The 14,159-nt window shown below is 43.8% G+C and overlaps 1 protein-coding gene and 1 long non-coding RNA gene across 3 annotated transcripts in view; both read right to left on the bottom strand.

The window, feature by feature from the left end:
• The window catches only part of PDE3A (phosphodiesterase 3A), a 398,418-nt gene that overhangs the window by 176,271 nt on the left and 207,988 nt on the right, over nucleotides 1-14,159 (bottom strand). The window lies entirely within an intron of this gene.
• LOC109283630 (uncharacterized) lies at nucleotides 4,721-7,925 on the bottom strand. The gene is made up of 2 exons (XR_002090879.2): nucleotides 7,640-7,925; nucleotides 4,721-7,448 (listed from the first exon to the last, which is right to left on the bottom strand). It is a non-coding gene; the product is annotated as an uncharacterized LOC109283630 (long non-coding RNA).

Genomic DNA, 14,159 nt, shown 5'->3' with positions numbered 1-14,159 from the left:
TAGGAAAGCCCCATTCTGAATTTTAATGCTAGTTAGGCTACTAGGTATGGTAAAACTTAAACAAACCATCCCTCAACACAAGAACAAAAGTAAAAGATCTCTAAAAATAACTATAACTCACTCTTTATCTCAGGGGCCAAATTATCTCAGCCACTAGCAAAGACTACATGCTGCACTTGAGAAATGTCAGAAAGCACATGGAACTTGTCCAGTAGCTTTTCCACTCCCCAAATACATGTTTTTGTAGCTGTACAGATTACCAAAACAGTCCCTCAAATGTTCTGCAGGCCTAGTTACACAAATGAAGATACACAAATGGTAAAAGTTTAAATTTCATGCATACAAGATAGAGTTAAATGTAGTACATAAAAAACATCTGAACCTTATGTCTAGCCCTCGTTGCTAATAACTATGTGGTATTTTTGCCAATGAAATAAGACTTTGATTAGCAGTTAGTATAATTGGTAGGAAGATCACACCATCAAGACTCTGTGGTACAGCTGCAAGAGAAACAGAGGCCTCTCTCCTAGCCAGTGTGGAAAGAAGAGCACAGAAAAGCACACAACATGGAGAGCAGAGCTAGCTGGAGAAAGCTTGACAGGTCAATGTTTTAATCAGAATATGCAGTTCTGTCAAAACTGAAGAGCTTTACAAACCTTGAAATCTGTTAATTTCATTAATGAACTGGAAACATTTCCAGAGATGTTATTGCCATTTTTGGAATGAAACATTTTAATAGCTTTATTTTGAAACTACTTTTAACTTGGAAGTTTTATTTTATATTAGAACCTAAAATGTAATGAAACAAAACATCTGAAAAGGAAACTATGGATGTTAACAAATTTAAGACATGAATAATTTTATTGATTCAAATTTTTTTTTTCCTAACTTCCCTTCACTGTGTGTTTTGAAAGTTTCTCTTTTCATCCCTATTCAGAACAAAGCCAGATTTTCTGATCTTTCCTGAAATGGAACCTGGATCCCCTTCACAGCTCAAGTCACCTGATACATGCACCAGCATTACCCTACCATGCACAAAACTGCAAAACTTTTCTAACAGGTAGTGGAGGCGTAAGGGCAAGTGCCCTAGTAGTCACATGGTGGGGAAAAGGAAAGCAAGTTGGGAGGGGGGAGAGGGGTAGAATGGGAGAGTGGTGCATAGCAGCAGCTGTCTGTCCACAGAGGATGTTATAAGACTGGCTATCTGGCCTGCAAAACATAGAGTCAAGTATGCTATGCGACTCATCAAGATACCATACATACTTGCAGAAAGATATACCAGTCATTTCCGATCCTCCCTTATGTGCTAGCAATTCCTGGAGCTCTGCAAAATTTGTTTTCCTCTGAGATAAAAACTTCTGAGCTGAGAAACAACGCATGCTGGGAAGCAGACTGAACCAAAGGAGTAGTTTAAATTGTACGGATCCCAAATTCATCAAAATTTTCACATTAACCAAGCAAAATCAATCTGGTTTGCTCTCCTTCCTTTGGAAGCTGGGGTATGTGATTGCATGTCCTATTTTGACAGCAGGCAGCAGGCCAGGAGCAATACATTTTTTGCCTTGCTGCATACTGACTTATCTCTGTACTGGGACCCAAATCTTAAAGTATTATAGCAACAGGAAGTGCCTTTAATTTTGATTACTATCTAAGCTAATTTCCTAAGGAGGAGGAGGTTGGGTGCAAAACATCAACTTTCACCTTTCCTGGAAAAAACAAACAAACAAAACCACCTTACGTGGAACATAGCTAGCAAATGTCTGTTTTTATTTTGCAGTTTGTAGGAGAGTCATAGGTCTAGGATTTCATACCAGGTAGAAATTTCTCTTGCACTGAGATCAGCACAAAGCTTTTAACATTGCTTTTATAACTGACATTGAGCCAAACAGATCTTGTGTCTCTCGTATGATTGTGGTGGTAAACTAGGCCTGGGTACTCAGTACACATAAAACAGTTCCTTCCATCTAGGAAGTAGTATGCATTGCAGGGCACAAATAATTGTACCAAACCAAGCAAATATACAGGCAGGCTGCCAGAAGAATAGAAGACATACCTAGTAAAGGCATTGTGATCCTCTTTGGCTAAAAAGGAGACCTGGATTATTTTCTCTCTTTCTTTCTTTTTTTTTTTTAAGAATTTTTTCCTGTTCCAAGCCAAATCAGCCAAATCAAGTCCAAATCCGTGAGTCAGTCCAGAACCGTAAGTGGCTCTACAACCGGCAAACATCTCCCACTCCCACCAGGGTCTTCAGATATTTCCAGTCTTCTGACAGGCATCCTACGTGCAGGCCCAAGGCCAGAGGCTTGGGGTTCGGATGCCCCCAAGTTTCACCCGCCCCCAGCCATATAGCCAAAAAAGCAAGCAAGGGTGGAGTCTCCCATTTCCATAAAGTAGCCTTTAAGCCCCAACACCTCGGCGGGTACTAAACCACACCAGAAGCACAGTTATCCCCGGGAACGCTTAAGGAAAACTGCCTTCATGGACCCAGATACATGGTGTTTCTCCCGCCCAGGTGACCGCAATATCGCCCCTGCCAGGTAAGCATAGGTTATTTTCTTGAGTAGAGATTTGTAGTACAGTATTCTAGACTGTGACCCACAGCATTCACTCCTTATGAATAAGATAACCATACATCCCTGATTGGCCATGATTGCCCCAGGTTTCATAGGCCGTCTCAGCATCGCAGCCATTGGAGACAATTGAAACAAAAGTCCGAGATTGGTGCAAACCCACCCACATGTGCTCAGCTCCTGATTGACTGTACTGGGCAAGCAACTCCTGGCTCACAGCCCAGCAGAATCAGGACCAGGGAGCAGTTGCCACCTGGAACCTGGTGAGGATGGGGCTTCCCAGAGGAGAGGTGGGAGAGAGAGGCTTGGACCCTGCCCTGAGGGAAGTGGGAGTGGGGTTCCTCCCACCCTCTCACCTCGCTGCTAGAGTCCTTTACTCAGGGGCAGGAGGTCTGCTCCAGGCTCCACCCTGGGACTGCACCTCAGCTAGCTGTTAGCTAGCAGCTGGAGAAGGCACAGCCCAGGGGTGCTGCACAGGGGCTGCTCCCAGCCAGGCCCAGCATCTATGTACAGGGGATGGAGCACAGCTGCAGGCCTCCACACTATTCTGCTCTGCCCGGCTCCTGGGAGCCGGGGGGTCAGGGCTGTGTATGCTTGTGTGTGTGCAGGTGCACGCATTAATGCTTCCTGGTGCCCCCCATCCTGAGTTTCCTTACCCCACTCCAGATTTCCCTAGAATTATTAGGGTCACCCTACTTATAAATTATAGCCTGCAACTGAAGCACCCTACTTCATACTGGACAGCTATTAAGGTGGGCCTAACCAGAAAGGCAAGATTGCTGTGGCTGTACAAAGAGGTGTCTACTAAGGCTCAATTGTTTGCAGACAGTCTCAGAGACACTGAATAACAAAGATCCCACCAGGATCAGCTAGCTTTCTTTAGATGCAATCAGCTTTCTTTAGAGGCAATCAGACATGGATGCCCTGTTATTCTTGCTACTCAAAGGCCTGAAAGTAAATTGCAAAGACCCAATAAACTGAATCATGCAGATAAACTACATATTTGTTTAATTTATTTTGCCATAGCACACTATGACTAGAGTTCTGTTATTTTTCCAAGCCATTTATATCTAGGATTTTAGTCTAACTACTTATAAATATAAAAGCCATGAGCAAAAATCAGACCCAGGTTTCAATTCTGAGACACTCCCAAAGTCAGAAGGTGCTTGGTTGAGGTCTACTTTGACCTAAAAGATATTAAGCCTCCGACAAACTCAGAAACATGAAGTAATTGGCTTCCTTCTACTTCTTGCCATGAAAAAAAGCTGTGAAAGACTCATCAAGTGTTATTTATATTCATGAGTTGAAACAAAAAGTTTCTGAGTATTTCTGCATCTGCATAACAGTCCTCTGTGGCTGACTTCTGTCTTGGGAATGTGGTAGCAGAGCACATGGCTCACTCCTCATTCATCTGATATGCTGAAAGAGTGATTCACTGAATAGAGGAGTGCTCTCTTCTGTTTAAAACCCTGCCAAAATCTCCATGAAGGGGTAAAAGAATTCCACTCTCACTTACGAAAGCAGCACTACTTTACAAATATTATTGGGCTGGTTTTCAAAGTTGGGTGCCTCGCTCCTTTCTGTAGATTACCCTCTAACTTCTCACAAAGCCTCAGTGAGTAAAGTGAATACACTGAAATTTCATTTTTCAGCAGGCAGGGAAACACACTTTGGACACAGAAATAAGATCATCAAGGCTACAAAGAACGCATGACTTTTGCCATGCCTCGTCCTTCACTCAGACCACTAGACCACTAACTTAGGCCCCTCTGAAGTTCTTGAAGGTCTAATATAAACTAAACTATTAAGAGCTTCCCACAGACTCAAATGAAAAGATAACTTTTACACCGAGTTAATGAACAATAGTATAATAGTTACACTGAGCAGAGGTTCTCCATCCCTTGAAGTATTTAAAACATTAGGTATTATTTAGAAGCTAAAACAAACCTGTTTCTCCTTTGGATTTTCCCACATTTATCTATGAAGTCCAAATCTTCAATAGTAATATAAAAGGATAAAGAGTGTCTTGCATGAAGGCAGTGTGGCGATCTCGTGATTTACCAAGATTGGAAAAACATTAAAAATAAGAACCACTGAGTTATTTCATCAATGGGCAGAGAAGTATTTAAAAATGCTATAGAGCAACTAGGCAACCTTCTAATTCATTTATTGAAGTGCAGGCAAATGGCTTTTTAAGACCAATGAATTCAAATACATGCAAAAAAGACAGTTTTCCAAAGAAATTCTCTTGTGGCCCAGGACTTTGAGCCAGGCTTTTGTGCATTTAAGACAGAGATAGGACCATGACTGCCACACTGAAATAGTAAATAAAAAGTCTAGATTCCTGCTGAGCTCTTGCCAACTTTTTTTTTCTTTTCCTAACATAATTCCTATGTTATGAACACACATTTTTTCAGGTTTCTCTGTAACAGAAAACAAATGCTGGCTGCAAGAGATATAAATTGAACAGAATGTAATGTTAATTTTAACCCATTTCATTTGACTGAGCATGAAGCCATTCATAAGCGGAAAGGTATAGTTTGCCATATTAGTCTAAAGTCAGGGTAAGATAGCACTGTAGTCTTTGGGCACCTACACACGTACAGAGAGGCTGCTCCGATGCATTGCAATTACAACATGTCAGGGAAGACTTGATTGAGTCGCTGGAGCTTGTTAATTACTGTGCTCCAGCAGACTCCAGTGTCATGTGCAGAGTCCCCGTGCTGAAAAATGTTAGCAGAGGTGCTTTAACTAAAGCTTGTTGAACAAGCTTTAGCTAAAGCACCCCCGCCACCATTTTTCAGCTTGGAGACACTGATATACGTGATGCTTCAGGCACTTTAATTAGAGCGGTTCTCTGGAGCTGCTCTAATTAAAGCCCCCCTGCCACACACATCCCCCAGAGCACATCTATAAAAGCCCTACAATGCCACCCTGCTATCTCTCTGAACATACCCTGATATTTACTTACTTACATACTACACAGGTACAAATAAAACATACATCCTGTTTTGGGAAGGCAGAATGCAGAAAAGAAAAAGAAAATGATTTTTCCAGAATTATGGCCAACCCTGTAAGATAGTGTGGCAACCCAAAACAGGGTCTGGCTGAAGCAACAGGAACTTCCTGGTGGGGCAGGAGAACAATGAGGATACTCACAGACCCTTGCAAGAGCAGTAGCAAGACTGCTACTTGGTTTCTGTGAATAGTATATTTTATACAAGTTCCTGTAAAGACTACAGTGTGTGTTTCTGCATCACAAGCCTTCTTACTACAGACTACATGCAGCAGCTCACTTGCCTTGAGCTACAGTGCTCTACAAATAGTTACTGCAAATGCCTTAGCAGCTGCGAAAGGGTTAACACTGGCCTTTCCCCTTTCTGACTGATGGCCATAGAGAAGTGGCAGCCAATTTGGCAGCCAGTGAGGCACGCTTCTATTCCAGCAAAGAAAGATCAGCTTTCACACTTCAGACCCACACTCCAGTTTTGGAGGACTGATTCTAAGGGAACTGGGTGCAAAAAGTATGTAATTAAATATGGTAATATGTTACTGAAGCTCAGAATTTTAATAGCGCTGAAAGGGCAGTCTTCAGCACTAGCAACTCAGCCTTCGTCAGCTGAAGAGCTTGTTGGTTAGTGAATGAAATGGCCGAGAACTATAACAGAAACAATTTACTGTATTTAAAACATGAAATCCCATGTAACAAGGACCTGCTCCTGCAAGGTGCTGAATATCATGCAGGGCAGGAATTTCTTTAAAGCAATCACAGTTAACATAGCCCTCAAGCAAAAAGTTAACATAGGCTATGACCTCTTGGGGCAGGGAAAGGACTGCATTGTTCTGGATCTGTATAGCCCTGAGCACAACAGGGTACTGAGCTATAACAGGGGCTCTCAAGGGCTGCTTCATTAAAAATAAGAAGTGATAATAGAAGTTATACCCAAAGACCTCCCTTTGTATACAGAGAAGGTGGCTGTCTCCCAAATAATGAACTGTGTGGCCACACGTGTGTGGCCTTTTGGCAAGCTAGCTAGAACCATCACACATCCATGCTCATCAGCCTGCCAAATGGTCTGCATGGATGTGGCCGCTATTGTTTCTGGTCTTGAAAACAGCCCACCTGATGTTGTGCAGTGTACTTGAGGATAACACTCTGAGGTATGGTTAAATTTACCAAGCAGACATGGCTACCAGTAGAAGTGCATATTTAATGTACCATTTGTAACCTCTGAGGAAGTTAAAGCATTTGAAAAGCACTAATTTTGCAGAATCCTCATTGGATTTGGAACAAATTTAGGAAGCACACAGTGTAGCAATACACCTTATAGTTTAACTGAAGCTGAGATGCAAAGGTTTTGGTGATATGCTCTGATAAAATGAGCTGTTACGCAAGAAAGTTTATTCATCTCTGATTCACTTCATTCATCTGTGGTCTCACTATACTCTGATGCAAGATGAGATGAGAGAGGTAGTTAGCCGTGTTAGTCTGAAGTCAGGCCGAAGGCAGGGTAAAGGTGCACCTCATCATTGACTGATTGAAGACTATCATTATTTATGTAAAGTTGAGGGATCAAGGAAGTCTCTTTTCCTACATGTAGGATCCTCCTTTGGAAATGCCAGAACCTGTATGTTTCCAATGCCAGTGACAGTCACCTAACATCTAAAAGGGGGGAAAAGAGAAGCACAAAGATCTACATATAAAAAATCTAGTCAACATGATGTCTGTTCTGGGAAGTGTTTTGAAAAAATAAAAATATCGTGCTCATAAAAGACACAGATGGTCCTGACAAATTTACTTCACTTAATGTATTAAGTACATTTGAGCCTAGGATTCCAAAACATCTCACACAGCAGAATAGCACCAGTCTCAGAAACCTGCGAAAAAATAATATCAATATCAACTTTCAGCTTCTCCATCTCCTTAATTTAAGAAATTATTAGGTTAAAGTGAAATAACAATATAAAAAATTAAAAGAAAACTATACCCCAGGATATGGTATTATAAACACAGCAAAGTGCCAGTATAAACCCTTATTCAAGAGACTGGGTTCTTTGTCAAGCAGTACCTTTCTTCCAAAACATCCTCACTGCCATATGTCTGCATCTAGCCAGCTGCAAGCTTAATAAGAAAGTTCTTATTCATGCTGTATAATGTTTTACAGGTTTGCCACAGGGGTCACTTGCTGCGAGTCATTTACGTCACAGCTCTAACAGACTAATAGCTGAACAGAGCCAAGAAATGTAGGTTGCTTCAGGATGGGGGCAGGGGAGAGGAAGGAACAGGGCATCAGACTCAAAGCCGAGCTATTTCTTCTCTTTGCCAGTCAGCACAAGGCTATTTCTTTTCTTTACCACTCAGCATTAAAACCAAAGCAATTTTTTTAGATATATACTTTTTTACATTTGGGAAAAGAGAAAAGTAAAAAAGTATTTTAATGAAAAGTATTTAAATAAAATGAAAAGTATTTAAAAGGTCTCTATGTATTAAAATACTATCCTCTGCCTCATAATTCAGAGTTATTCTGTGATTGTGCTTAGCCACTCACTAATTTTTGGAGTGCAACTTCTTTGTCAGCATCCTTGAAATTCCTGCACTGTTTATAAAATGCAAATGATACACATACTGTGCATGTTCAACAGGAGGCATCAGCACTTCAGAGGGTTTTGGAAAGTAAACAGGCTCTCTGATATCCAGCTCTGCTAAAAGGAACACAGTCCTAGCCTCACAACTTATCTCTTTCAAGACCCTGGTCTGACTTGTATACTGCATTGAATCAGTGTCTAGTAATAGAAGGAAAAATGACTTTCAAATCACTTAGGATTATTTCAGTACAGGATTGTAGGGGTAACAAATTAAGACAGTGAAGTCTTTCACAGATGCCTGAGACTTGATCCAGAATTGTGACTGGAATCACCAGCATATCTCCTCCATGTGTGTGCTTGTGTGTTTAAATAGTACAACAGGAATAAGAGGAAAAGGTGGAAACCTGCTCCTCCAGCTGTTAGAACAAGCCAATCACTGGATCATGGAAATCTAGGAGCAGAGGTGACCTGAGCAGGGTGCGGGGCCTGGTACGAGTCAACCCATGCGGGGCCCTGCCCCTGCTCCAATCCCATGGGCCCCAGACCCCAAGAAGCTGCCGCCACCATCAGCAGTGTCAGCAGGCAGGCAGCGGGGGAGCCAATGGCTGGACGTGGAGCCACCGCTCCACCCAGCCACTGCTCCACCCAGCTCCATGGGGCCCCACAAAGCAGTTGTCCCGATTTGCGCGCCCCTAGGAACAGCCCTGCCTAGGAGTATCAGTCAGTGGCACACTGAATGTAGAGCTGCTGTTGTGAATTCCTCTCCGCCTTGCAGATAGAAACACCTATTATCTAAATTTCCAATAACTAAGGGCCTCATTACACATTAATTTTAGGTGGATCCTGGAGTTCTTAACTCCTGGATTGCCCACACATTAACACCTGAAACTAGTTTTAAGCACGCTTTAGGCAGCTTAAAGTTACCACTCCAGGGCAGGTTTCTCTCTGATTCGTGTTACCCAGCTCCTGTTCCATTAATGTGTGGCGACTCCTCACAGATGAGCTGCCCATGTTGCTCTCCTACAGCATCCCAGGATGCAGTGTCCTGTCCCCCACCCTCCTGTTCAATGTGAACAAACTTTCTTCCTCTGAACTCAAAGGCAGATCTGGCACCAAGCCAACTCACCTCCTGCCCCCAGGATGTGACCGTCCTGATCCCATGCAAACAGTCTGCAGAGTACATGCCAGCTACCCAAGTCACAGGGCATGGATGGGTGCAGGAGTGGGATCTGATGGGTGGGGGGAGCGACATGGTAGAGGACTGAATTGGGTTCTCATGAGCTGGGGCTTCCTTCCTGGGGCAGGGGCAGTAGCTCCCCCAAACATGCCTTCCCTCATCACTCCCACCTCCCAGCCAGCCCCAGAAGCACAACCAGCACCCCCCACACACTAATCCCAAATCCCAATTTATTAAAACATTACATTCTTTTTTAATTAACTTCTTCTTTATTTCTTTTTACATTCTGTTTATTTTATACTTCAGTGGCTGACTTCCCCAATCCCCATTTCCTTTTTACCTCCCATGTTATTACCCACCCCATTCTATTAACTCTCCACCTCCCAGCTGCATGTTCCTGTGGCTCCCCTCCCCCCCCCCTTCTCCAGCTCTCTCATACCACACTCACCAACCCTGTAGTGGCAACTCACAGCTGTGCAGATGGGGGATATTTAGCAGGTAGAAGCTGCTTTTAGCCTAAAGTTGTGACTGCTCTACACTTGAGCTAGCCCTAACACTGATCAACATTTAAGCAGCTTAAAGTGCAATGTGGAATAAGGCCCTAAGAAAGGACTGAGAAAGGATCTATTAATCATTTATTTGTCAGCATTTCCAGGACATTTGGTTTTAAGTATAGAATCTCTGTAAAAGAAATGCAGTCTGAAGCACTTTTAATCCCAGGTCCTCTAACAAAGGTGTGTATTTAGTTGGGTGAGGAGGCGCTCTATTTGTGTATTTTTCAAATGAATGAAAAGATTTTTCCCATCAGATTAGTGCAATAGATCCACAGCAAGGTTATCTTGGCCCTGATGCCCATCAGACTATCAGATTCTACCAAATCAATTGAGGCACATGTACATTTTACCTTACAAGGTTATAACACAATGGAAAATGGGTCAGGCACAGAAAGTCATGGACCATACTACCAACTTAAAGTATTGAAATACTAAGTTCATGAAAATACTGAGTGTTTGAATATTTTTATGCAGCTAAGAATGTAGGGACACAACCGGGTGCCTGGGGCAAGGAAGAAACAGCAACTTTGGTTCATGATAACAAACACAAACAGGCAGCTGCTGGCAGCAGCCACTTTTTGTGTTCCCTCCTCCCTGCCAGGGGCATCCCAGGTAGTTGCCCCCATCTCCCTCCACTTAGGGAGCATGTGGAGTAATGTGATTAAATTTGAATCACAGAATGTGGGGCTGGAAAAAACCTCATGACAGCATCTAGCAAGTGTTTGTCTAACTTGCCCTCTGATTTTGAATAGTTTCTTCCTAGGGATATAAACAGTTAAATGACAATTATATTTATACCATTTACCACTTACCATTAATTGTTTAGTGACCTCCAGCATGAAAGGCCCCAGCTCCTTATGATTTCATCATGCCCTTGGCTCTACACAGACCCCTGGCCGCTGAATGGGGAGCCGTGGGTGGGACATAGCGAGCATGGCTGAACCACTAGGGGCCACTGCCTAGTTAGAGCTATGGCTTCCCCTTGTCTTCATGGGCAGGGGCTGAGGATGTGGATGAAGCCAGGGCTGCAGATCTCTCCTGTGCCTGGATTCTGCCACCCTGGCAGGGCTGGGCCTTCCCACCACAGCAGCAAGCCCTCCTGCAGTGGTAAGGCCAGAGCATGGCAACAGGCCCCCTGTGCCTCCTGCCATGCTTGTGCCACTGTGGCCTGGACCTGGAAGGTTCCTCTTTGCTGCTGGGCCCTCCCCAGCTCACCTCGGGGGGGAAGGGGAGGTCCAGTCCCAATGGGGTGACCTCTGGCAGGTGCACTGCAGCCCCACCCTTTTTTCCATGGCACTGGGGCTGCATGGGGCCTGGCCCAGCCCTCAGGCAGAGCTGAAAGTGTGTGTGGCTTAGCCCAAGGAGATGCTGTGGCAGCTGGAGCAGGTGGTGCCAGGTGTACGGGGTCACTGCTGGCCCCCTGCATAGCAAGTGTGGCCCCAGGGCATTTCTGAGGGTGGCAGCACAACAGGGATACCAGGGGGAGCATTAGGGCTGCAACAGTGGAGCTGTTATATCGCCATCCCTCAGGATAGCCTTGGGGCTGCAGTCATTGTACAAGAGACCAGCGGCAACAACTCAACCCAGTGACACCTGCTCCAGCTGTTGCAGCACCTCCAGGCCGAGCCAGCCATGCACTCAGCCCCACCTCAGGGCTGGACCAAGCTCTGCACAGCCCCAGCACCACAAGAGGGAGAGGGAAGGACACAGCACGCCTGGCAGAGGCTGCCCTGCTGGGATATGATCTCCTTTTCCCTGGGGTTAGCGGGGGAGTACCAAACCAAGCAGTGCAGAGAAGCCTTGCAGGTTCAGACCACAGCAGCAAGCATGGTAGGAAGCACAGGGAGCTCATCACCCTGCCTGGGCCCTGCCTCTGTAGGGGGGTCAGGCAGATCCACTGCAGGGCCTGGAGTCTTGCTGCTGTGGCAGGAAGGCCCTACCTGACCCCTGTGGGGGGGCCCAACACCTCCCTCTCCATGGCTGCAAGATCTGGGGACAGAAAAGGTCCACAGCTCTGGCTCCCTCTCCAGCACCAGCTCCTGCACAGGGGGGTAAAGGAAAGCCACAGCTGGCTGGTGCCTCTTAGTGGCTCAGCTGCACTCGCCACCCACTACTAGTGGCTCCCCACCAGCGGCCTGGGGCCTGCACAGTGCCAGGCACATGGTAAAAATAAGGGGCTAGGTCAAGGGCCATTCCTACTGGAAGTCATTAAACTATGTATGAGCTACTGGGGTCAACTGTTTAACCGGTATAATTAGAGGAGGTTAAATGAATATTTTTTACAATGATATTTACACATCAGCGTTTCCCAACTTTTTTCGCCCCACGGCACACTTACCTAAATAAAAAAGCACCACAACACAACAGAAGTGGGGGAGGTGGTTGGGGGGTGCACATGGTCAGCTGGATGGCATTTTGGGCTGGAGCCATGCCCCCTGCCTGTCTGTGTCCACAGCAACAGCAGGCAGAGGGTGTGATGCCAGCCTAAAATGCCGCGGCACACCAGTTGGGAAATGCTGATTTACATCCCTAGTTCTTTCTGACACAAGAAAGTTAACAGGCCCACACCAATGTGAGGATATTACCCAGTGTGCAACTTTTGAAGCTGGATTTATTTTGTTTTAGACAGAGTGACACTTTCTCTTTAATTAAAAAGAAAGACCAGTGAGACCGGTCTTGAACAACAAATGATCCTTAGCGGATGTTTACGTGGCAGTGAAATAAAATGAAATTTTTTTCACTAATGACTTCAAAAAACTTTCAATAAGTTTAGAAATTTAATTAAAGTGAATGGGTCTGCATTTTATATGCTAAATGTGCAGTACTGGAGGGGAAAATACTGTAGCTATATTTCCATGCTCTATACCTGAGATTTTCACAGGTGCAACAAACTCGCATACAAACACTCCAAGCTGCTGCTGATGTTTTCTACCTCTTTTGAAAAGGTGGGTGGTCACAATTTGAAATGCAAAAGGTCTGTTATCATGTAAGAAACAGACCTAGCAATACAAGTCCTGATATAGGCTTATGACTTAATGAAACCCTCCTCACTGGAAAATGCAAAGACCCAAAAGTTTTTCAAAATAGCAAGTACCAAGAAAAACTGAAACTACTATATTAGAATAAAGACAGATTGTACCAGCAGGTTAAAAGCTGAAAAAATTGAAACCTACAGTAACTGTGCCCTGGAACCCTGTTAATGAATGTACAGGAAATGTATTACTTAAGTAGGGTGGCACATAGGCATGTCCACACTCTTGTCAACCAGCTTTAGAAGTATTATGTACACTAAATCCAAAGTCACTGTGCTGGTCTATTTTTTGACATTCTTCCCATACGAGAAACTACAAATAGCCCCTGGGAACTGCATATTTGAGTTTACTCTGAGCTTTTAATCCTTACACTAAAAACTACCTAGTGAAAGCCATTTTTTTAATTACTTCTATTTGCAGACCCATGAATGTAGATTATAAATGCACACAGAGACCTCATAACCATGTGAATGGCAGAGCCACATAATTAGTTACTTTAGAAACAGACACAAGAAAATTGTATACATAAAAATACATAGTAAGAATGCAAGGCAGAAATGACTTTCAGCATCTATTGGTAAGGTTACCAAACTAAAAGCAGGTGTGTGTTGAACAAATTGTCTGACTGGGCCTCCAAGGTCTCATTTGTCTCTTTCTCCTGCTCAGATCACATATGCACAAAAGTTAAAAATAAATAAATAAATCGGAAGGGCTCTTGAAGAATCTTTGGGGTGGAACAAAAAGATGTTTAACTTTACTCAGGTGTCGTAGAACCTTGTCAATATTCCACTTTAAAAGGCAGAAGTATTACATGAAAAATATTAAAAACATCACCCGCAGTCTGAACTACAAGACCTTTTTTCTTGCAGTAAATGAGGCAGACAAATTACAGGAAGGCTACTTTCAAATTCTATACGTAGCATATGTTAAAATGTGTACAACTCCAATCAGAGGCTCTCCAAAACAAATACTATCTTGATACTGAGATAGAGAGGCTTCTATTGCTACATATAATTCAGTGAAAGGACATTTACAGTTTCTGGCTGTAACAGACCAAAGAAACATATGGCAGCTCACACAGATGGCAGCATACATAGGTTTTCAGGAGTTCAGAATGTGCAGTACTGAATTTTACTACAGAGAACAGAAATGTTGGAAAACTCATCAAACAGAGGTTGGATTAACTACCATGAGAACTAGGATATTTTTCTCTTAAAATACAGTGCTTTCAAAGGAAAGC

The sequence above is a fragment of the Alligator mississippiensis genome, chromosome 4 (assembly GCF_030867095.1).
Source record: "Alligator mississippiensis isolate rAllMis1 chromosome 4, rAllMis1, whole genome shotgun sequence".
Taxonomy (NCBI): domain Eukaryota; kingdom Metazoa; phylum Chordata; order Crocodylia; family Alligatoridae; genus Alligator; species Alligator mississippiensis.
The sequence above is the reverse complement of the archived record's forward strand: the minus strand, read 5'-3'. Positions and strand labels throughout refer to the sequence as shown.